Consider the following 25,627-nt stretch of genomic DNA (forward strand, 5'->3'; position numbering starts at 1 on the left):
ATATATGATTCATTTATTTAAAGGGGTTGTCCGGGCACGGACCGGTTTTTCATACTGATGACCTATCCACAGGATAGGTCATCAGTATTGGATCGGTGGTGGTCCGACACCTGGACCGTGCACTGATCAGCTGTTTCATCTGCCTCCTGGCACCAGATATGATGCAGTGCTCAGTGCAAGGAGCAGATGGCTCCATACACTACATAGCGGCTGTACTGCAATGCTGCTTATATTCACGTGAATAGGAGCAGAGCTGCAGTACTGCAGCTAGGCCGCTATACTGTGACCGGAGCCATCTGCCTCTGTCACAGACATCTGGTGCCTGGAGGCAGCCGTAGCAGCTGGTCGGTGTGGGTTCCGGATGTCGGACTGCCACCAATCATATAATGATAACCTATCCTGTGGATAGGTCATTGGTATGAGAAACCAGTCCGTGCCCAAACAACTCCTTTAAGGTGTCTGATCTAGTGGATGTCTCATTAGTATCCAAAATCCACATTCATATATGATCGATCCCCACTGTAATCACAATTAAATTTTTTCATTCTTTTGAGAATTTTAGCGTGAATATTAGTTAGTGCCACTTAAAACTGTAAAGCTGGTTACATGTGACTTGATAAAAATTGTGGAATTTAATAATTAGCCAAATATAACAATGTCCCTATGGCCCAAAATGAGAGGACTATTAATCGAATTTGCATATTGGAGATGAACACAATGACTCCTAAATCTCCCAGTAGGCTTACTGGCCATACAAACTTATAAAACGTTGGAAAAATTGGACAAACACTGCACATCAAATGTATTATGCGTATTCTTTTTTTAGTTTGGATGTATGGACATAGGATAGAGAAATCATAAGCTCTACTTCCACGCTTTCTCTTTTTTTACTAATTTAATAAATAAATGACAAGGGGATTCTGCACTCCCCCTACTCAGCCAGTTCTCTGTACATCAAACACAAGTCCTCTGTGGAGCTAAGCAGTAGATCTGTCAGTAATTGCCCCCAGCTGCCCCCAAATCCACAGATTATATGTATAGGAGGAAATGTTTTATTTCCTCTTCCATAGCCTTTGAGATACTGTTAAACATAAAGGTGCTCACTTAATGGAACTGACCAGTTTGGTTTCTAAATGTCTTTTTTCTTGGCACCTAGGGGCAGAGAGCAGCTGTTAATGACACACTTACAGGAAGGGAGGTTAAAACTGTTGACACTAAAGTGACAGAAGAAGAATTTCACTAGCTTTACCCCGTTAACCATGAAAGATCAGTTATCTTTGTGTGTAAGATCAAACTCAATTAAAAAAACATGTTCTCACCACTTTTTATACCATTAATCTGTACACTCCTTATCTATCATCATACTTTTATTTATGGAGGCAGACAGCTAGGTTGACCAGGCATGCTTGTAAAAATACTTACTTCAGGTCAATGTTCATTTAGAAATTGAGCAGGGAGACAAAAACAGAAAAAGAGCCTTATGGTAGACACCTGGGTGAAGACATTGGATAGTTGTTTCCTTAGGTTGAACTAAGACACATGTCCTTCAAGTTCAATCTCTCTCAGTTCTAGTTTGATCCAGCCGAAAGAAGAACAAATTCATTGAGAGATAGTGGAACAATTTTACCTCAAGGGGAAAAAAAATATCTTCCTGACCCCATATGGAATTTGGATAATTTCCTTGGATAAATGTATGCAATGTTAAATACTTTTGTGTCAAAAAAGACAAAAGTATTGTAGGTATGATACCTCTATTGGCTAACCATAAAATTATATACATGCAAGCTTTCCGAGCACACAGGCTCTTTCTTCATGCAAGTTACATTTGCATATTGTTTCTAGCTAACACGGTACTACATTATTTTTTACTCTAATTCCTGGATAAATGTAACTTCAATTAACCCCCCCCCCCTTATTTATTATAATGCTCAATGCTTTTATAGTCAAGAGATAAATCTTTTTTTTTAGCTCCTCTTATCATAATGACCCTTTCAATACTATATCTAGAGGAGGGCTTCTCAACCTTTTTCTACTTGGGTCTCACCATTAGTCAAAGTTCATGCAAAATGTGTAACTCAATTGACCTTTTATTTGTCTCCTAAAATTAGCATAAAATTACATTGCTAAACCAGAGATTGGGGTAGTCAGAGAAAGGCCGGTGTAGCATACAATCACTCCTGTCAAAACTGCCACCCTAATTGCTCCTCACCAACAACTGAGGGAAGGGTTCCACACCAGTAAAGCCCACCTCATAGTTTAAGAAGCACTGACCTAGAGTATACACTGTAGAGTGTATCTAGAGATTAGTCTGCAAGTGTAATGGGTTAGGTCAGAGAGTACTGTATAGTCTATCTTTTATCCATGGCATCTTACATCATTCTACTGACCTTATCTCCTTTGTATGATACAATGAGCATATCTCTACTCACTGCATACAAGCCTGATTAAACCCAGAAAGGGAAGTCAACTATATATACACAAGGTCCTCTATACCCACCTACCGCATGATCTCGAGAATCAACTGTATATATGCTGCTATAGAAGGAATACAGATCTGGCTGTAGTAGGTTATTTCTACCTAATGTTTTTATTACAAATGTTTTCCCTTTTAAAATGTTGAGATGAACAAGTACGTCTAAGTCATATCTTGAATTTGATCCCTAGGTGACAGTTTAATCTATCTACAATGCAGAGAGTCACAAGTGAGGACTCACCACTGAGGAACTGGATGGTGTGAAATTTGTGATCCCAACTATAGAGTGTGCAGAGTTTGCATTTACAACTGGGCCCAAGGGGCTGAGGGGGCTCAATGGACGCTCTTGCATTCCAGGGAATATCAGTATTTTTTTTATCAATATTCTGGTACTTGTAATATCAAAAGTATACCCGTGAATGAGCAAAGCCTCGCAAAAAAAAATAATAATTAGGAATTGGAGGTTCCACTGATAGACATGTGTCATAATGGTGGGGGCATAGCGGAAACTTGGTTCGATGAGAGGCAAGACTGGGTAACAAATGTGGAGGGCTACACTGTGTTTAGAAAGGATAGAAAATATGGAGGTTAGGGTTTATCTGTTTGCAAAATCCAGCTTAAAGAGGACTTGTCACCTCTCCTTACATGTCTGTTTTAGTTAATAATTATATTCCCCATTAAATAAAAATTCTGGAGCTTTTTTTCTTAGATTTGTTATTTCGTTCTTCTGTTATTCCTTCTAGAAATTTAGGAAGAAATTGACATCCGGGTGTTACCAGTTAGGGGGGTGTCCCTACACAGACTGGCAATGTTCAATCAGTGCTGACAAAGTTAGACTGTGTAGAGACAAGGGTAATGTTAACAACCAGTTGTCAATTTATTCATAAATTTCTAGGAGGAAAGACAGAGGAACAGCACAATGCAGAATTATAGGAAAATATAATCGAGAATTGTCATTTCATGGGGAATACAAGGATTTACTAAAAATAGACGTGTCAGGAGAGGTGACAGTTCCTCTTTAAGACAAGAGGTTGAAATGCTACAACAAATAGAAAAAGAAGCAGATAATAATGGAGTCCTTATTATGGGGGATTTTAACTATCCTGTGCTAAAATCTATATGTTTTTCTACACAATTCAAGGCAATTTTTTTCAATGAGAAGTGTATGAGGCCGATTGGTCACTGATTGGTCAGCCTCATACACTTCTTTACAACACCCAATTGGTCAAAAGTAAAAACACGCCCAGTTGGTCTTTAAGAAACTAATTAGCATAAATCTAAAATTGCTCATAACTTGCTCAAAAATTTGCGTTTTTCAAAATAAAAACCACTGCTGTTATATAAATTACAGTGCCGATCAGATTATGTAGGAGATAGGGCATTTATAATCTGGTGACAAAGCCTCTTTAAAGAGGCTCTGTCACCAGATTTTGCAACCCCTATCTGCTATTGCAGCAGATAGGCGCTGCAATGTAGATTACAGTAACGTTTTTATTTTTTTTAAAACGAGCATTTTTGGCCAAGTTATGACCATTTTTGCATTTATGCAAATGAGGCTTGCAAAAGTCCAAGTACAACTGGGCGTGTATTATGTGTGTACATCGGGGCGTTTTTACTTCTTTTACTAGCTGGGCGTTAGGAATGGGAGTGTATGATGCTGACGAATCAGCATCATCCACTTCTGTTCGTTAACACCCAGCTTCTGGCAGTGCAGACACACAGCGTGTTCTCGAGAGATTACGCTGTGACGTCACTCACTTCCTGCCCCAGGTCCTGCATCGTGTCGGCCACATCGGCACCAGAGGCTACAGTTGATTCTGCAGCAGCATCAGCGTTTGCAGGTAAGTAGCTACATCGACTTACCTGCAAACGCCGATGCTGCTGCAGAATCAACTGTAGCCTCTGGTGCCGATGTGTCCTCGCTCGTCTGACACGATGCAGGACCTGGGGCAGGAAGTGAGTGACGTCACAGCGTGATCTCTCGAGAACACGCTGTGTCTGTGCACTGCCAGAAGCTGGGCGTTCTGAAAAGAAGTGGATGATACTTCTCGTCAGAACGCCCAGCTTGTAAAAGAAGTAAACACGCCCAGATGTAACGAACACAATACACGCCCAGTTGGACTTTAGCAAGCCTCATTTGCATAAATACAAAAATGGTCATAACTTGGTCAAAAATGCTAGTTTTAAAAAAAATAAAAACGTTACTGTTATCTACATTGCAGCGCCGATATGCTGCAATAGGAGATAGGGGTTGCAAAATCTGGTGACAGAGCCTCTTTAAGTCTAACATCTGACCAAACTTCCAGCAGTAAATGAATTTAAACATATATCTATTCTAAGATAAAAACAAAAAGATAATAAGGGCAGACTAAATGGCCCATGTGGTCTTTTTCTGACATTAATCTTTTATATTTCTTTGTTTCTACCTGATTATGATATGTAAAATATTTGAAGGTATTCTAACAAATGAACTGCAATAGCATATAGCGTTTAATAACCTAATAACTGATAACCAGCATGGATTTATGAAAACAGGTCATGCTTAACAAACAAAACTAATTTTCTATGAGGAGAAGCATTTGATACTGTTCCTCACAACTGCCTTGTACGGAAGTTACACATACATGGACTAGGGGACAATGCTTATGGGTATAGAATTGGTTAAGGCAGAGAAAACAAATTGTTGTAAATGATACACACTATTTTTTGCTGACCATAAATGTGTTGTAGAATATTTGAAAATCAGCTCGATTAAAAAATATTACAGAAAACTTTTATAAGCTGGCACCATGGGCAAGAACATATCAGATGAAAGTAAATATTGATAAAAGTTTAGTAATGCACAAATAGTATTACTTCATGTAGATCAATTGGAATAAAACTGGGATAACAGAACAAGAGTACCTGGGTATACAGTTTACAATGGTGCAAATTGAAGTGTCTGTGCCCCATTGCAAAATTTGTAACAGGGCCCGCAACTATCACCCATCATTTATAGTAGTGATGTACTCTTATGGGGCAGTGGGACACCTTTGGTCCCTGTCATACGCCAGGGCCCAGGTGTGACTGCAGCCTTTGCATCCCTATAGTTACGCCCCTGGCTGTCTACAAGTCAGCAAAGCAGCAGTACTCAATGTCAAGCAGCAGCTGGGCAAGTAAATAAGATTTTAGCGAGTATAAAAAGAGGTAATGACCAGTGATCCAAATTTAATATTGCCCCTGTATAAATCCCTTAGCCGTGCTCTTCTTAACATGTATTAAAATATGTGTGGTCAATACAAAGAACTGGCACAAGACTTATTTATTCCAAGAACTGTACAAGGAACCAGGGGACATTCAGTAGGTGTGGAGGAAAGGTATTTTGGACAAAAGTATAGGAAAGGGTTTTATACAGTTAGAGTAGTCAAGTTATGAAATGCCCTACCCCAAGAGGTAGTAGTGGCTGATACTGTGACAGCATTAAAAAAAAAAGGCCAGATGCTTATCTATTGACTAATGGCATTGAAGTATATTAATAATATAGAATTGAATGATGAAAAATTGATCTAAGTAACTGTGTAACTATGTTATTCCTGTCCTGTGACAATGCTGCATTTGTTATCCCTGTGTTGTGACATCACTGTGGTCATTAGCCATAAGCGATGACATCACTGTGTTTATTTTCTCTTCTGTGACATAAGTGTGCACATTATTTCTATACTGTCACATCACTGTGTTCAATAACCCTTTCTCATAGCTTCACAGTGTTTATTATAAATGTACTGTGACATCATTGTGGTTTTTTTCCTGCTATGCGACATCTCTGTGTATTATCCCTTCAATATGACATGACTGTGTACATTGCACCTGTACTGTGACTATCTTTGTTATCCCTGTGCAGATATGTCATTGTTAATTATCTCTGTATTATGACAAAACTGTGAATAAGGCCCCTATTACACCAGCAGATGATCAATGAAACATCATTGATTGGCGCTCGTTTGCTGCTGTCAGCTATGGATGGGGACAAGCGATCGTTACTCCGATCGCTCGTCCCCATACATTATTATCATGTTGGCAGCTGCCGACAACTATAATATTTTACTTTTTTAAAACAAAACGGTCATCAGATAAACAAGCGTTTGCTCCTTCATCTGCTCATCGCTGCCCTGTTTACATGGGGCAATTATCGGCAACTAGCGTTCTTTGAACGCTTGTCTGCCCGATAATCGCCCAGTGTAAAAGGTATTTTAGGCTTCGTTCACATCTGCGTCGGGACCTCCGTTCATGGGTTCCTTCTGAGCCTCCATCAAGGGGAACCCATGAACGGAATCCAAACTGAAACAAATGGAAATCATAGGTTTAAGTCTGCATCACCATTGATTTCAATAGTGATGGATCCGGTGCAAATGGTTTCTGTTTCTCACCGTTGTGCAAGGGTTCCATCGGAAACAGAAACCATTTGCACCGGATTCATCACCATTGAAATCAATGATGTGTAAACGGAAACCTATGGTTTTTCCATTTGTTTCAGTTTGAATTCTGTTCATGGGTTCCCCTGACAAAAAGCTCTGTCGGAACCCATGAACGGAGTTCAGACGCAGATGTGAACGAAGCCTTTTTGTGCAGTAGCATCACTGTGTACATTTTCAGGGGTGAATGTATATGTAGTGCAGAGTTTGCACCGGAAAACTGGTGCCTGGGGTGGCGCTATGCTTCATCTGTTATACAAGGGGATACCACCAGTATTATAAATTGCTTTAGAAACTTTAGAATATTATAATATTATTGGTCACAATAACTTGTTGCTCTCAGGATTAGACGAAACATTTTTTTGACATAGCATGCAACAATAATGTAAAATAGCTTCCACAGTAAAATAAAAAGGACCCTGCGTGTAAGAGTAAAGAATAATGCACATTTAATGTATTCTGTCTTGGAGACCAATTATATTTTCATATAAAAAAAAAAAAACATCAACATGAATTAATGTTTCCCCTTTAACAAAACTGATTGCTAGAAAATGTTACTGTGATTAAAAAAAGTTTGGATGAAATACATCTTTGATTCTTTCATTTCATTAATAACACAGAACTACAGACTTATATAATAATATATATAATAATATATATAATAATTCTAATTACAGGTATGTCAAAACATATGTGTGGTTTCATGCTACAGTTCAATAACAACTTCAAAGTACATTCATACAGTCAGATGGTCACGCAGGAATGCAAAAGTCTAAATGTAACAATAAGTGGATTGAAATCAGAACGAAACAGTAAATAGCTATTTGGCAGAAATAGGTCCATTATCTATTCCATAAAGGGCCACAGCCACAGGCTTATTACTCTTTTGCTAGTAATTCTGTATGGAAAAAGTAGAGGTCTAGTTAAAGGGATGCTCCACTTTAACCAACTGTCTGTCATTGATGCACATCAGAATTGGTCTGTGTGCTGAAATCAAGGGTGTACATACCATAGAGGAAGCCCATGCAGATTATATGGGGCCCATGAGAGAGTAGGGGCCCAATTCAGTCTAGCTCTATCCCTTTCCTATGAGCTGTGTGACCCTGCACAAGGATCCGCTCTCCATAATTGTGACAATATTGGAAACAAGAGGAAAGCTGCCATGTCGAATCTCCACCACAAGAGAAGGGGATGGAGACACCAATAGATGGACAATTCTGCCTAGACATGGTTTGGTGCAATGGCCCAAACCAACACCAATGGGTCTTATTTTGTGGGTTTTTTTTTGTGCCCCCTCTAGATTATCTATGCCACTCTCTAGAATGCCAATGCATGGAACTAACTGGATATGGTGCCCATTAAAAGGCAAGATGACTTTTATGCTTCTCTAAAATTACCTCTGCATGTACAAAACAGTGTTTGTGCAATATAAAATTATATTTCTTAATTTTTATATGTAGATAATTAATTCAGGTTGCAAGGAGTTGTGTATTATATCCGACACGGTCACAGCTGTCAGAACCGCCCTCCAACACAACCACCAACTCTATCGTTTTATGTCCGTATTGTTATTATTAAGTATGCTATGCCAGTAGTGCTGATCAGTATGGAATGGGTTAAAAGTTGTCTTATGTGATCATGTTTCTTCTTAATCTTTTCAAGATGATTCCTCTGTACTTGGCCTCCCTCAACTACCATTCATTTGATAATATTTACATGAAAAGGGCTCCGAAGAAGAAAATGAGCCATTTCCTTAACTAATTTCTTAATGGCCAATTGCCATGTATACATGTAGACACAACATTTCCCATTATATATTAGCAACAATTTAGATATACTATAGTGACTCCTGACGTCTGGGTGTATATGGTGTTAGGGAATATTTCTGTAGTGTGTACTTCTACAATTGAGTATTGGAAAATGTAAATTGTATAAGACATGCAGGCCACTAAAAATGATTATAACAGAATGAAAAAATATGGTATATGTTGAGGGATGAATAGTGAATTAGCTTGTCTGTGTATCTGTATCTCTCTCACCTGCTGGCAAGCAAGCCTTTGTCTCTGTCCACTATTATTTCTACAGAAAAACTGTAGCATTCCCCAATAATACACAGCATTAGCTGCACCTTACCTGCATGTGACCAAACCTGCATGGAAGGTGCGCTGGGTTTATATAGGAGGCACTTGATTAATGGCAGGTGAGGCAGAGCTGCAGCCACACAAAGTTTATGTATTTTTCTATTGTATGATTTGATTATGTGTATAAAGATTGTAATCTCCTTTTCTTTTTTAAAGGAGACATGAAGTATGGAATATGTGTAATATGTGGTTTATGTATAATATGTATGTGTTTGAAATTGAACCCCTTAATGGTCAGCCTATTTTAAACCTTAATGACCAAGGTATTTTTTACGTTTTTCCATCGTCGCATTCCAAGAGCTATAACTTTTTTATTTTTGCGTCGACATAGCTGTATAAGGTCTTGTTTTTTGCGGGACAAGTTGTATTTTTTAATAGCACCATTTTGAGGTACATATTATTTGCCACAGTAAAGGCTCTGATGTGTGCATATGGCAATACATTTTATGTGTGCAGCAATACATTTTATCATTGTCGGAAGCACATCTTCATGATGCAAATGTATGGGGACGAGCGATCATAGTAACAATCGTCATCCCCATGCATCACCAAGCATTGGTTCTTGTGAAAGGAGCAAACGAGCATGATCAACGAGCTGTCTCGTTGATCGGAACTTGTTTCCACTGCCCATATTAGCTGGTGTAAAAGGATGTTAAGTCAAACAAAAAGAGAAACCTCACACAAACTTCAGGGATAATATTTTTGCCCTAAGGCTCATGCACATGGCCATATTATGGCTCTACTTAATACAGAGTTAAAATAGGGCTCCCATAGAGGTGCACAGAAATTGGCTCCATTGGATGCCATTTGTACAAAGTACGGTTTCTAACCTAGAAATGTTGACTTGATGTTGACTTGATGTTTCCATTTACTGATTGAGAGCAGAGATCTATGAATCTGTACCAAATTGATACACGCAGTACGTTAGAAAGTTGCGTAACCATTCATTATACAATGCATATGCTTTATTTACATACAACTAGAAAACTGCTGTAACCACTTCCTAACCGGAGAGTTATTACTCTTCCAAACTGCATGTATTTGGTCTTTTTTTCTTCCCAACATATTGGGCTTCCATATTATGTAAAAAAAAAAATAAAGAATAATAGATATATTTTATTTTTGTTAAAGTATGGAAGGAGAAATGTAAAAAAAAAATGTGAATATGTGAATATAGGTGATGTTTCTTGATATCTGGTGCATGTCACTGGGTAAACACACATAAATACATATTTATGCTGTACCATATATGTGTGCATTTCTTACACGCTGGGCGAAAGGTGGAGCTAACAATGAATGGTGCACAAACTGGCTTTTGGAGAGGAAGTTTTCCCCCATACGACCATTACAGATGTGCCATAACACAGTTAAACAACAGGATTGGCCATCAATATCTGATCGGTCGGGTCCGACTCCGGGCACCCCCACTGATCAGCTGTTTTGAAGGGGGCCGCAGTACTCGAACGAGTGCTTCAAAACAGCTGATCAACAGCGGTGCCGGGGGTCGGACCCCGGCCGATCAGATATTGATGGCCTATACTGACTATAGGCCATTCATTTTTTTGGGATTTGAAAACTCTTTTGACACCCCCAAAATGACTGATTTATGGAAAGTAGACCCCCCAAGGTATTTATTTAACAAAATATCAAAGATTTGCAAATTTGCAGTGTCAAATATCTGCAACATGTGGATGAGATTTGTAAAATATCATCTACTGTACTTGCCTTGTACTGTAATCCGCTGCGGACGTCACCTGTGCAAATCCGCAGGGAAAATCTGCAGCGAATCCGCCACATGTAACGTCACCCTCAGGTTAGGGCTACATGGTGACTTTGGCCGCAACAGCCAAAGATTGCTATGTCCTGTAGCCCACACCACAAGTAATGAAAGTCTATGTGGTTGCGTTGCAACCTGCAAGTAACTGCGACAGGACAGTTTGGATTTTTTTGCAATTGTCATGTCGCGGCAACTTGCTCGTCGTGACACATCCGCATTGACTTTTATTACGTGCAATGTAGGATATGGGACATAGCGATCTTTGGCCAGGCGACCAAAGTCAACGTGTGGCAGATACATAGACAGATATATATTCTTATTGAAAGAAATCAAATAAGGGAGAAGATACAACGCATGCAAAAGTTTGTTACTAACAAACATTTCTGTGATCACTGTGACAGGCTGTCACAGCGATCACATGATCGGAGACCACACGGATTGATCTCCGGGTGAAAGCTCCGTGAAACTAAGTCTCTCACAGTAGGCGCACAAGCGACGCTGGGAGAATTAATGTGACTGTTGTGACAGGTTGTCACTGCAATCACATGACCGAAGACCACGCTGAGTTTCTGGACATCTGTATCACAGAACTCCTTACCATCGGCACATAAGCGCCAATGGGGGAAGTAATGTGATCGCTATGACAGCCTGTCACAGCGATCACATGATCAGAGACCACACTGAGTGGTCCCTGGGTAAAAGCTCCGGGTGAAATCTAGACACAGCTGTATCACGGAGCTAGATGCCGCCGGGGAGCGACAAACAGGCTAACTCTGCAGGATGTACTGGAACGTCCTTGCAGAGTTAAGTGCGGACTGCCGGACATTTATAGTTTATGGGCAGTTTGCAACTGGTTAATGAATATACTGCACAGCACTTATCCTAAAATACATACAGAAACAAATATTAAATATTAATGTGACTGTAAAGCAAATGTGTTCAGAGAATAAACTTCTAAGATTAAGTCTTTACACCTGACCACATTCTTAAATCCAGAAACTTTCTGTAGGAGATTAATTTAAAAGATTAATAGAACAATTTGCCATTGTTGGCCGATATTTCCAGCCTCTGAATATGTGTTATTATTGGGAATTTCTTAGCCACACTAGAAGACGTTTTGCATTGAAAATTTGGCCGCAATACACGTATTTTAAATGCAACCAATTTTAAACTATAAAACAAGTGTGTTTGCTGTGCGTGCCTCCACCGTAAAGACAGACTCGTATGTGTAATACTTTAACCTTTTAACAAGGGATTATGGTAATTAGCAGTGTAAGAAATGAGGGCTTTTATTATTTATTTTTGCTTGCTTTGGGCAGGGTCTATAGCACCTTTATGAGCTTTCCTATTAAAATACGCTATAATTAAATCAACTTTTATGTTTTATTGTTGCAAGGAAACCTCAGATTACTAGTGGCTGTCTGTCATAAAGAGACTCTGTACTCACCTAAATGGAGATTTTTTTATTTTTTTTTTGTGCTGGTGGTATATTGTAATCTTTACAAACAGCAAGTGATTTTTTTTTCAGATTTTTTTTTTGCTGGAGGTATGATATTAACTATCAAGTCTATTATACCAAATAGATAAAAGGTAGTAATTAAAATACATTCATATACATAATACATTTCATAACCACAGTTCCTAATCTTTTCAAGCTAATGCATCGTTTCTACCAAGCATACACCGTCCAGCCATAATATAAAAACTTCTGCCTAATATTGTGTAGGCCTCCCCTTGTGCCACCAAAACAGCTCTGGCCCGTCGAGGCATGGACTCCACAAGCCACAAACGCAGCAAGTGGCCATGTACAGTACTGCATGTACTGTCACATTTTTGTCATAGCCGGCATTACCTTATTTAGCAAATTCTGTTACAGTAGCTCTTCTGTGGGACTGCACCAGACGGGCTAGCCTTCCCTCTCCATGTGTGGTAATGAGACTTGGGCACCCATGACCCTGTCGCCAGTTGACCAGTTGTCAATCTTTGGACTACTTTTAGTAGGTACTAACCACTACATATCTAAAGCACCCAACAAGACTTGTTTTGGAGAGCTCTTACCCAGTCCTCTAGCCATTACAATTTGGCTCATCAAAACAATATATACTTTACTGCTCTAATAGTCCATATAGTTACAGACAGAAAAATCCTTCCTCTTTATACTCCAAATTCCACCATCACGTAGTAGATGAACAGTGGTATGAGTGTTGCTCCAGGTGATATGACTTCCTTATTTCCACTTTAACTGAAAAATGAGTATAGTGCAGGAGTGTGCACAATAATTGTTTTTCTAAATCACTTGTGTTACCGATTCTGCTTCTAGCCGCAGCCCTAGGGCTTAACAGGAGATGAAGAAAGGCAGTCCTGGGGGTCTTCATTAAGCCCCTGGGCTGCCATGACAATCATCGGCACCCCCCAATCGCATTGTGAGGGCGCCGATGAGCCCCCCCCTTTCTAACGTCTTAGATGCTGCGATCGTGATTTCTCACAGCATCTAAGGGGTTAAACGGCCAGGAACAGCGCAATCGCTGTTGCTGGCCATTAGTTCAGGGTGTCAGCTGTAATACACAGCTGACACCTGCAGCTTATGAAGCGGGATAAATATTACGCCCCGCACCACAACGTGCTATTACTTCAAGGTCCAGGTGAAAGGAACATATAATAATTACACTGTTTATACCTCCTGGAGTGACTACAGCTCCGTACTAAAGAATTGTATGGAATCTAGCGCATCTGCTGACTGCCAGCTCTACGTTTACTCTGTCTAAATATCAAACAGCATTAGTACATGTGCCCCAGTGTATCAGTTCTGTAAGAGATAAGGCCTACTTCACACAGAGTATTTTGCAGGCTGAAAAAATCTGCCTCAAAATTCCCTAAGGAATTTTGAGGAAGATTTTGACCTGCCAGCGCTTTTTTGCTGTGGCTTTCGCATCTAAGTTTTTCGCCCGTGGCCATTGAGGACCGCAGCCAAAAAATGCAGCGAAAAACACTATTTCTGCCTCCCATTGATTTCAAAGGCAGGCCAGAGGCAGAACTGCGGCAAGAAAGGACATGCCACTTTTTTTACCGTAAGCGGTAAAAGCCGCCCGAGAAAAAAACGCCTCTTCCTTCCATTAAAATCAATGGGAGGCGATTTTGTCATTTTATTGGCGCTGATTCCGACGCGATTCTGTGTAAAAATCAGCGCCAAAAAACTGTGTAAACTGGGCCTAAGGCCCTGTTCACGCTGAGTTTTTTGCAGGCAGAAAAATCTGCCTCAAAATTCCGTCTGGAATAATGAGGCAGATTTTGATCTGCCTACACTCCGTTTGCCGCTTTTTTTGCCCGTGGCCATTGAGCGCCGCGAGCAAAATACGCAGTGAAAAAACACTTTCTTTGCCTCCCATTGATGTCAATGGGAGGTCAGAGACGGAAACGCCTGAAGATAGGGAATGTCGCTTTTTTTTCCCACGAGCGGTTTTTAAAAAAGCCTCTGCCTCCTATTGAAATCAATGGGAGGTGATTTCGGCCATTTTTTGCCATGGTTTCCCATGCGGTTTCCGCGTCAAAAACCGTGTGAAAAAACTCAGTGTGAACATACCCTAATGTTGCTTTAAATAACTTTTATACCACATTTTTGGTATAAATATAAATATTTGGCCGATTTGAGTTTTGCTTGTGATTATAAACAAATTAAACCAGTAACCCTGTATATTGTGTTTTTCCAGCACTGGTCACACATGCTCAGTAGCTGTCCCACCACCCGGATTCGCTTGTAGTCGGGCAGGGGTGTAATTCTTGCTATCATGCAGGTTAGACAATAAGGGTATGTTCACGCAGGGCGGATATGCTGCATAAAAGTGTACAGCGTATCTGCCCTGGACGCCGCAGGAAATACAGTCCGAAAAATCGCACCGAATTTTGGTGCAGTGTTTCGGCCGGGAAATATCCGCTGCAGAAAATAGCAGGTAAAAGAAAAAAAATAAATAATAATTACCCGTAGCCATGGTGACGCATCCTGCAGCCCAGCCTCCTGGGATGATGTTTAATCTCATGTGACCGCTGCAGTCTGTGATTGGCTGCAGCAGTCACGTATTATGAAACGTCATCCCTAGAAACCGGGCTGGACGCAGGAGATCGGAGATCTGGGTAAGTATGAGATTTTATTTTCCCTTGTTGCGATCTTTGCATTTGAACTGCAGCTTTTACGCCACAAAAATCGCAACAGCTGCTATTTGTTGGGGTTTGTTCAAATCTCATTCACTTTGCTGCTACTGTATTAGGCTTTATTCAGACGAACGGGAATCACGTCCGTGCAACGCGCGTGATTTGCACGCGCGTTGCACGGACCTATATTAGTCTATGGGGCCGTGCGGACATGTGCGTGATTTTTACTCAGCGAGAGTCCGCTGAAAAAAAGTCACGACATGTCCCTTCTTTCTGTGTTTTTCGCGCATCACGCACCCATTGAAGTCAATGGGTGCGTGAAAACTACGCATGCCGCACGGAAGCACTTCCATGCGAACTGCGTGATTTGCGCAAGAGCTGTCAAACTCTGAATGTAAACAGAAAAGCACCACGTGCTTTTCTGTTTACAAACATCCAATCTGAGTGTCTTTGAGATGACCGAACCCAGACAACCGAACCAAACTTCACCAGGTTCGGCCGAACTCGTTTTGACCGAACCCGGCAAAAAAATTTCCGGTACGCGACGTCAGGAGATAGTCACTGTCCAGGGTGCTGAAAGAGTTAAACTGTTTCAGCACCCTGGACAGTGACTTACGATCACAATATAAATAAATGTGTAAAAAAAAATAGAAGTTCTGACTTACCGATAACTCCCTGCTTCTTCCTCCAGTCTGACCTCCCGGGATGACAATTCAGTCCAAGTGACAGCTTCAGCCAATCACAGGCAAAGCACAGGCTGCAGCGGTCACATGGACTGCTGTGTCATCCAGGGAGGTGGGGCCGGATGTCAAGAGAGGGACGCGTCACCAAGGCAACGGCCGGGAGGGAAGTTCTCGGTAAGTACGAACGTCTTTTTTTTTTTAACAGGTTGCTCGATATTGTGATCGGAATTCACTGTCGAGGGTGCTGAAAGAGTTAACTCAGTTAACTCTTTCAGCACCCTGGACAGTGACTATTTACTGACGTCGACTAGCCTCATCTCTATGATGGCGGCTGCACGAAAATCATGCAGCCGCGCATCATACACTGATGACACACGGAGCTGTCAAGTGGTTTTTGCGTGCGCAAAACGCCGCATTTTTGCGTCCGCAAAAACGCCACGCTCGTGTGAATCCAGCCTTATGCTGCAGATTTTCCGCAGTTAAATCGGCTGTGGAAAATCCGCAGTATTTACGCTACGTGTGAAACCGGCCTGAGATGTCACAAGAAGGGTGTGCTCATTCTCAATCAATGTATTAGGTGGACGTTCCGAGAAGGGAATCAAGTGGACATCAGGGGCCCCATAACAAGTATGTAACTGCAATATCTAGACACAGGAGCATTTTATAAATTTGAAACATTGTTATATTGAATGATCTAAGAAAGTAATGCAATATTTAATCATAGGACAACCGCTTTAAGTGCAAGCGGTGTCGACGTGTTCATTATTGGTTCTCTAAAAAAGATTACCGTATCACATTGATATATATAGGGGCTATTTATATATTTATATGCTGTAGAGATCTATCACCTCTCGGCCTTCTCTTCTCCAGGGTAATTACATTTCATTTTAACAACTTTACTTTATAACTGAGATCTTCCATACCTCGTATTAATATGATTGCCTTTATTTGACCTTTTCCATCTCTCTGATATCTTTTTTATGGAATGGTGCCCAAAACTGAACTGCATCCCCAAGATGCGGCCACACCAGTACATGTTTACGTTGAAATTGTCTGCATGTTGACGGTTTCCTGAGCATAACTAGCGCACTAGAAGAACTTTACCAAGCTGTGAAATTGTTACTCATTTATTATAAGGTCCCCCAATTCCAAATAAAGTAATAGAGTTGTTTTCCACAGTAGGTATCTATTTGCAAATGTCAGATGACAGTTTTGGATTTAGGAGAATCTAAACCACTGCAAGGTTCTTCAAATTCTAGCTTCAAAAATAAAAAAAAGTGTAAACTATTAAACTATATCTTCAATAAATAATGTCAGTCCTTGGCTAAACGTTTCTAATTTATATTTTAAGTCTAAGGAGAGTTAGTCACTGAAATATAAAAAATGTTATTTAGCAATTATAGTGCGCAATACTGAGAAATATGTCTCCATTTAACCATAAAGTACATTTTATTTTGGAAAATACATTCATAAAACATCATAAGACCATGAACCATAGCAAGGAATTCTCCTGACTGAATCCATATGCTTTGAGTTATCCCTCTGAGAATTGTTTCTACCATAATACATTTATTTGTCTTACGCTATACAAAGGAAATGATTGTGGGAAATGATTCAATAGAGAAGTCTACTTATGTCAAAGTAAACGTCTGCGAGCAGATTCATCAAACTCCTTATGCATTATTTGAATGCTTTAAGACTGCGACAAAATGGCTACTGACATTGGGAGGGGAACGCTGACAATTGTGTCCAAAGGAGATCAATGTGTTCAGTGGCCCATCAATAAGATAGGATCCGATGATTAGGTAACTGGTGGTAATTAGACATGAGGTTTTCGTGAATGCATCGTCCAATAAAATAGTTATGACTTAGACTGTTTCCTCTTCTGAATTATTATAATGAAATCTCCTAAGCCAATTTATATGGGCAGTTGCAATCTGAAAACAGCCAAAAGCCATATGACTGGTGAACACATAAACAGCTCCTCAAGGTAGTCACAGTTCCGATAGAACTGTTGACCCGTTGACAATACGACTAATTCAACAGATGATGAGATTTTAGCTCTTTCAATGTTGAAAGTTTTCTACATAAGTGCATATTCGAGGAAGCTCTAGGAACTTCTCAATACTAATCTGCTACTAAAGCCTAATGAATTAATAAAATAATTGTGCCTTGAGTAGGATCATCTACTGAAATTTTAACTAGGATACGTTCGGTATGGCACATATCACAGTAGTCCAACATTCCCTTAAAATTTGTCACAGGTAGCTGCTAGTGTCAGGGTAAGGGACGCATGGGCAGATGACTTCATTGCAAAATTTAAAGGGAGTCTATAAGAACTTTTGAGCCCCCCAAACTGCTTAGACCACTAGATTGCTAAGGTGGAAAGCAGTATAAGAAAAACCTATGTTGGCAGTGTTTGTCCTTCTATAACGTGTAAAAAGTAGTTTTATTAGCCCACATGCCCTATGCAAATGAGGGGCATAGGACCCGGCAAACCAAGTGTCCTGCATTGTGAACTGTAAAGCCCTCCCTCTGGTGTTGATTGACAGGTCTTCTTCTATTCTGCGTTATACGCCGTCCTCCCCAAATCCCTATGATACAAAGAAAAAGCAGCAAATAAATTTCCAATTGAGACAGCAACAGACTCGATATGTTGTTAGGGTGCACGTACTCGCATGGGATGGTCTCTGCTCCAAAAAAATGTCTAAAATAGTAGTTGAGAAAACAACATATTTTTTCAATGAATATCTTTTATTGTGTTCATCACCATTGCACAAAAAATAGAAGCAACATTTCGACCCATTACAGTGGTTCATTCTTTTTCAATTTCAAGGAAAAGCAGACCCGTCAGTCAACAGCAATGGGGATGGTTTACAGATCCCAATGCAGGACACTTCCTGGTTACCTGGACTCTTGGCAGCTCATTTGCATATGGCACGTGGACTATTAAAACTGCTTTTTAGAAGTTATACAAGGACAAAGATTGGCATCTTACTGTAGGTATATTCTGCTTTTACCTTAGCTGTCAACGATGTTCACAGAGGAGGAATGGCTGACAGGAAAATTTAAAATAGTACACTCCCGAGCTTTTGTTTCCTTACTGCATGGCCGGTAGGGCATTACTGATCCTTGTATGGGCCAATTTGGGACAGGGGAGTAAGTTTAACGCAATCTAAATTCTTGCAACCAGTACTAGGGCTACAGATGGATTACTGTCCCCACCACTCCTGCACAGGCCCAATAACAATTATAGGGCCTGTCTCTATCAGAGGCATAAGTTGAAGCATCTGGGCCCCAATGCAAAATCTGTCACAGGGCCCCCACCTGCCACGTACAATTTATAATACTGGTGTCTTCCTATGTAGCAGAGGGGATTTTAGGCCTATTCAGACACAAGTGCCAGTAGCGACTGCTACTTATGCACCCTCTATAACTACGCCCCTAGTCTCTATAGCATGTAACAGTTAATCCATTGTTAGATCAGTCACTTTCATACATGAAATTTGTATTATTGATTTTATGTGTCATCGATTTCTGTCAATGATCATAATGTAGATATTCTTAGGCACCCGGCTGTACAGGGAACTGCAGCCCCTCAAATTCACTTAAATAGGACTGTGCTGCAGTTCCCTGTACAGCGGGTTACCGGGGCGTCACTGTGCAGGGAAAAACAATGAAGGGGCCACCGCACTGATTTACCCTTCAAACTGAGGAACGGTAAGGGTTCAGAGGTCGGAATATAAAGTGAATATAAAGTGATGGCATATCCTAGAGATGTGCTATCACTTTATATGATGGGAATAACCCTTTAAATAATGTTGTGGGAATGTTTATTTCTCTTATTTGTATGAGATTTTTATAGTATGCTATGGTTTACATAAATTAGGAAATTCAATTGAGGGAAACAGAACAGTATTAGGAATAAATATTTATGTAGGGTTAATGAAAGAAATCAGTTTTAGTAGGTTATGACATCCTAAATATAAAGGCGTATTTTCTTCAAGAAATTGATAGTAAGCCTCATTTTCAAACATATTGTATCTTTACCATTTTTATAGTTAGTAGTAAGACCATCTGTAGAAATGGATTCCTGCAGGACATTTGGCACATTCCAGAAACCTTGTAATATTTGAGATGTTTTTGTTTTAACGGGAAATCTTGAAGAAGTCAAAGGCTGTTCAGTTAAATTTTAGTCCAAACCATCTTTTCATTCTTGACCCGCTGATTTATTGGCAACAAATTCCTGACCAATTATAGGTAAAGTTTCAGCTGGGGAATCTCACGCAAGGTCTCACTTTTATTTTTTACTGTGTTGATCAGAAGAGCAAACGAGACGCTTTAACAAATCATTTAAAGTCATTAAGAAATATTAAGAACATTAAGGAACGTATCTGGGGTTGCTTGCTAACCTGGCCTAACGTGCTGTTACCTATGCGATTACAAGTGGTACAGATGATTGCTGTTTACTCTGCGTAATCTCATAACATTCATAGGTCTGACACCACATATTTTAATATCAGGTTTTGCATTTTGTATAATTCAATTTTTTATGCATTATTTGTCTTTATTTTACCTTAGGTACATAGACCATGTTTAGTAGCTATGTTAGAAGGATACAAAAAGATTATGCTTTACCTATAGATTTCTATGGGCGAAACGTATGCCAAAAGAGTGTTTGGCATATGTTTGCCGAGTTTCTTGCAACTTTTTTTTTTGGTTTATAATACATAATTTTTGGGAAAAAAAAATATATGCTTCAACTGCATGGGCATACACATAAATATTTATAGGGAAAAATCAGAAAATCTACTTTTTTTTTGCAGCATTGGATGGAACTGCTCACGTGAGCAGCTGTAGCCAATCCGAGAACAGTGGGAGTGTCTCAGACTCGTAGTCTAAGAAGCGCTGCGACCATTTTGGGACACCACAGAGGGGACCCTAAAATGGTGGATCCAGTGCAGAGGCGGGAACTGGAGAAAACCAGGTAATACTACTCCATATAACCCCATCATATTTAAAATGTTGGCCTGAGACCAGAGGGTCGCTTTTGTGCTACACTTGACTTTAGACTTGGGAAGACTAAATGGGGAATAATCTGTGAAAATGATCTTCTGCTACATCATTTGAAAGGACGGTTATTTGAAAGGGCGGTTTATAACATTACCTTCTCCCTGCAGTTGTCTAACCTTTGGTCATCCGTAACTTCCAGAAGCCTGACACACAGCAAGCCGCTGATTATCAGGCTGTAATGCTCAGTATTAGACTATTAGCCCACAAGCGTAACTGAATACTGGACCCCGGCTAGCATAGTTGGAAATTGGGTGATGTTTTTGGGACACTGGCACAGATTACTAGGGCCTAGCGGAAACAGACTTCAGTGACATCATACAGACTTATAAGTGAAGGAGTTGCGCTCCAGCACAGGAAAAGTGTTGCAGCAAGCAGAGACAATAAACGTCTGAGACCGTTGCGGTGTGGAGTCTAAGGAATCCACCTATTTTTTACTGTTAACCCCCACAAGGAGATGTGGAGTTTGCCGGTAAAATTACCAGGACACAGTCCTAATAGAGGGTAAAACTGCAGATGGTGGGTATGAAGCATCTCGTGATCAAACAGATCCAGGTCGGAAACTGTTCCCACTGAAAGTGAGCAGGTGACGTTCTCCATATACAGTTTTTGACATAACCAGTTGACCTGAGTATATCACCAGGTAAGGCAACAAGACACTTCCTGGGAACATATGGCAATCTCAGAACACACCTAGCTTGCTTGTGTAATAATAGTGATTCATTTTATGTTTTTTTTTAATATATATTTCTCATTGCTTATAACCCCCCAAAAATTCTTCAAAGTGATATATCATGGTCAAACAGATCAGGAACAGTAACAGATGGTCAGCGCAAGGGCTAGTAATCGATATCGGAGACAAAACCAAGTTTAGGCCAGAGGTCGGTACACACAATCAGATCAAACTGGGTCAAGACCAAAGCCGCTGGGTCAACACATAGAAAAATCCCAGGGAACAGCAGAAACAAATGTCGGGAAACTCACCATCAGTGCTGGTAAACCCGGAGGAAGAGTGACTTCATATGTCCCCTCCTTAATGGGGACGCCACAGTGGATCTGGACAGGCAGACACGCCCGCCCACCAAAAAGGGAGTACGCTGCGGTGGCTTCAGGCTTCATTATAAAAAGGGGTCATTCTGGTAATCGTTGGTGGTCTGAGATCACAGACTTCACCAATGTTTACCCATTACTAACACATTGCATGACTAATGTCAAAGTTAACATAATATAATCAAAACCCTGTTGTTCAATAGTTACATTTTTGTAGCCCTATAATGCAAATACTAGTGTTTAACTTCATAGTATTATTCCCTTCATTTTGGTGTCCTGGATTAAATTTCAAATAGTAACAAAGAGTACTGGTGCCCTCATCAGTTATGAGACGCCAGTAAAATTAAACAAAAGACACAAACACAGCAGAACAAACTCCATTGTCCTGTAGATTATGCTGGATGTGAGCCATGGAAATAAGATTTAGCTCCTAATTTGAAGAATAATGTATGAGGCCTTAATAAACCAGTCATTTGCCAAGTACAAGTTATGGAAGGGAATGTAACAATTTCCTGAGTCCCTTTCTAAAAATATTTTTTAATTTAAAATGTAAAGGCAACTATCCAATAAAAAGATTGAATTGATTGATTCTGAGTTATAGGCAAAAATAAAGAATGTTATGGTTATACATAACTGATGATCTTTATATATTGAGTAAGGACAATGCAAAAATTACTACTGGGAGTCAATTGCTTGTTGGGCCATTAAGAATTAATTAAGAAGAAATATCTTTTTGGAAAGCGATAAAATTCAACCGTCTATATTTTTGTGATAAGGGTGTATGACATTGTAACATCGGTTTCACAGTAGGTGTCTGCATTGTTCACCGTATGTTCATGGGCATTGGGGAGAAATGTCATGTCAATCACAACTCTTGCATGGCCCTCGTGTTACTGTTATATCTAAGGTGAAAAAAATATTTTGTCTTTTGAATATTTATGTGTTTGAACACTTACGTTTAGAATGAAAAATGTTTATCATTGTTGTAGTAGATAAGTAAAGATTTAATTTGTTTAATTATTAAAATAATTTTTGCACAATCCTCAATAGGGCATGCCCATATCTAAGACACAGACTGCACAACACTATTTTAAAGTGTAGCTAAACGTTTGACAAACTTCTGACATGTCATAGTGACATGTCATAAGATTGGATTGGTGGGGGTCCGAGCACTGAGACCCTCACCAATCGCTAGAATGAAGCAGCTGAAGCACTCGTGTGAGCGCTCTCCGCTTCGTGTCTGTTCGGCTTTTTCCGGAAAGCCGATGTATCAGAGTACTGGCTCATAGACTTTCTATTGAGCCTGCACTCCGATATATTTATTTCCGGAAAAAGCCAAACAGATACGAAGTGGCTGAGCGCTCACACGAGTGCTTCAGCTGCTTCGTTCTAGCGATTGGTGGGGATCTCAGTGCTCGGACCCCCACCAATCCAAACTTCTGACTTGTCACTATGACATGTCAGAAGTTTGTCAAACGTTTAGCTACACTTTAAGCATTTATTTTGTCCTCCTAGCAGACGAATAAGCCTCCATTCACACTGTGTTTGAGCCTTCCTTCAAAGGTAGAAGTATTTCCCAATATATACCTCAGAGGGAAGGCTTTGATGTATGCCATTGTATAGGTATTCGGGGGCTTGTGTTGCCCAAAGTGTCCCATTGTTAAAATATATATATACCGCATGATAATTCTTTTTTTCTGGATGCCTCAACTAATGGATGTTGTCGTCTCCACCACTCTGTACAGTTTTAAAAATGATTTGCTGACGCATGCAAGAAAATACTCTTTTGCTATTTGTCGGTTCAATGGGGCCCTATAGATATATTTGACATATATGCGTCGGGTGCTTTCTCTGCACATATACCGAACATACACCGTGTGAATAGAGACTAAATGTTAAGTTGATAGTTAAAATTTTAAATATTATATCTATACTTAATATATCATTTTTGTGTGTATGGACTTTACTCTTTTCATATGTGACCATATCATAATCCTTCAGATTTTGTTACAGTCTGTATCTGTAGTTGCATTTGACCAATTGCACAACCAATATGGCTTTGACCTCACTATGGTTATAAAAGTAATCATGTCGTCAAAGCATTCTCAGATTTTGTGGAATGGGTCTAATCCTAGTTTAACAACTATGAACGTTTCGCTTACACAATTGGCTGAAAAACAAACCAAGTTCAACATTTCATTTTCATGCTGTGTTGATCCAGAGAAAGGCACAAACAAAGCCCCTGTGAGATAAATGCAAGTAAGGTCAAATAAAAAAAAATCTTCCATGCCTTCAAATAGGATCCATTGAAAATAGATATTTGGATTGAGTATTTATAACAAAACAATCTACTACAGATATATCTTAATAGCATGTTTTTAAAGACAGGCACTGTAATCCCTTTTACAGGGCGTAATTGGGCCCTTCTGCCTGATTTGGACAAAAGACCTCTTCGCCACATATGACAATAGTATTATAAATGGTACAAGGTTGATGGGGCCCTGTTACAGATTTTGTATTGGGGCCGAGGAGCTTCATGTTATGCCATTGCCCATTTATATTTATTTAGCAATTTCACCATCGCATCTTCCCTTGGTAGGGAGTTTTTTTAATGGTTTTTTTTTACAGTTTAACTGTTAGTTTTTTAAATGTTTTTTTAACAGTTACATTTTTTTTAATGCTGGTATTGAAAACTTTTTTCCTCCATTCATTTGCAAATTACCTCTTGTTATGATAACAGGATTGGGTATAAAAAAAATCTTGTACTGATCCATATATATTCATAGATCGCTATAAAGTATGTAGTCTGACTAGTGAGATATAATGCTGGCTTTATCACATGCATTTATGATCATTTTGATGCATTTTAAGATTATATATGACTTGGCAGCAGCTGCCTGGTATTGGTTGCTACAATTCACTCATGTCAGTGTAACAACTTGCAGGTAAGTGGACCCACTGGGCCACTCTACCGTAACGGAGCAGCTGCTGATCAACAGAGTCCATGAGAGTCAGTATAGATAAAGTACCTGGAAGGTCAGAAGTGGGTATATGCCAGACAGTCTGGGGGGAGCAGGCATGTGCAGGATGTAAGGGATCTGCCAGGCACAGCTTCTGTGTCAACACCCATAGGTAATCAGTCTGCACCTGCTTCTATGTCTGTGAGACTGACTCCATCTTCCACCACTCAGGATGACAGGCTTAGGAGTGGGAGAGCCTATCACAGCCTGGCCAGACGGAGCTAGCTCCCGCCCTCTGTCTATTTATACCTGCCTTTCCTGTTCCTCCTTGCTTGTGATTCTTCTCGTTTGGTTTCCTGGCCCTGCTGCAGCTTCTTGAACTATTTGCCCTTGCTTCATATTTACCCTGGCTTACTGACTACTCTCCTGCTCTGCATTTGGTACCTCGTACACTCCTGGTTTGACTCGGCTTGTTCACTACTCTCCTGCTCTGCATTTGGTACCTCGTACACTCCTGGTTTGACTCGGCTCATTCACCACTCTTGTTGATCACGGTGTTGCCGTGGGCAACTGCCCCTTTTCCCTTGCTTCTGTGTACCCTTGTCTGTTTGTCTGTCGTGCACTTGTTGAGCGTAGGGACCGTCGCCCAGTTGTACCCCGTCGCCTAGGGCGGGTCGTTGCAGGTAGGCAGGGACTGAGTGGCGTATAGATTAGGGCTCACTTGTCTGTTTCCCTACCCCCAGCATTACACAGGATAATAAAGTTCAGCTAGGACACCGGACTGTGCAGTCATCTCAGACACTGGACTTGGCTAGGACACTGGACCGGCGTAGTGCAGTTGTCTGGACACTGGACATGTCTAGGACACCAGATTGG

This window comes from Rhinoderma darwinii, chromosome 9 (genome assembly GCF_050947455.1).
Source record: "Rhinoderma darwinii isolate aRhiDar2 chromosome 9, aRhiDar2.hap1, whole genome shotgun sequence".
Taxonomy (NCBI): domain Eukaryota; kingdom Metazoa; phylum Chordata; class Amphibia; order Anura; family Rhinodermatidae; genus Rhinoderma; species Rhinoderma darwinii.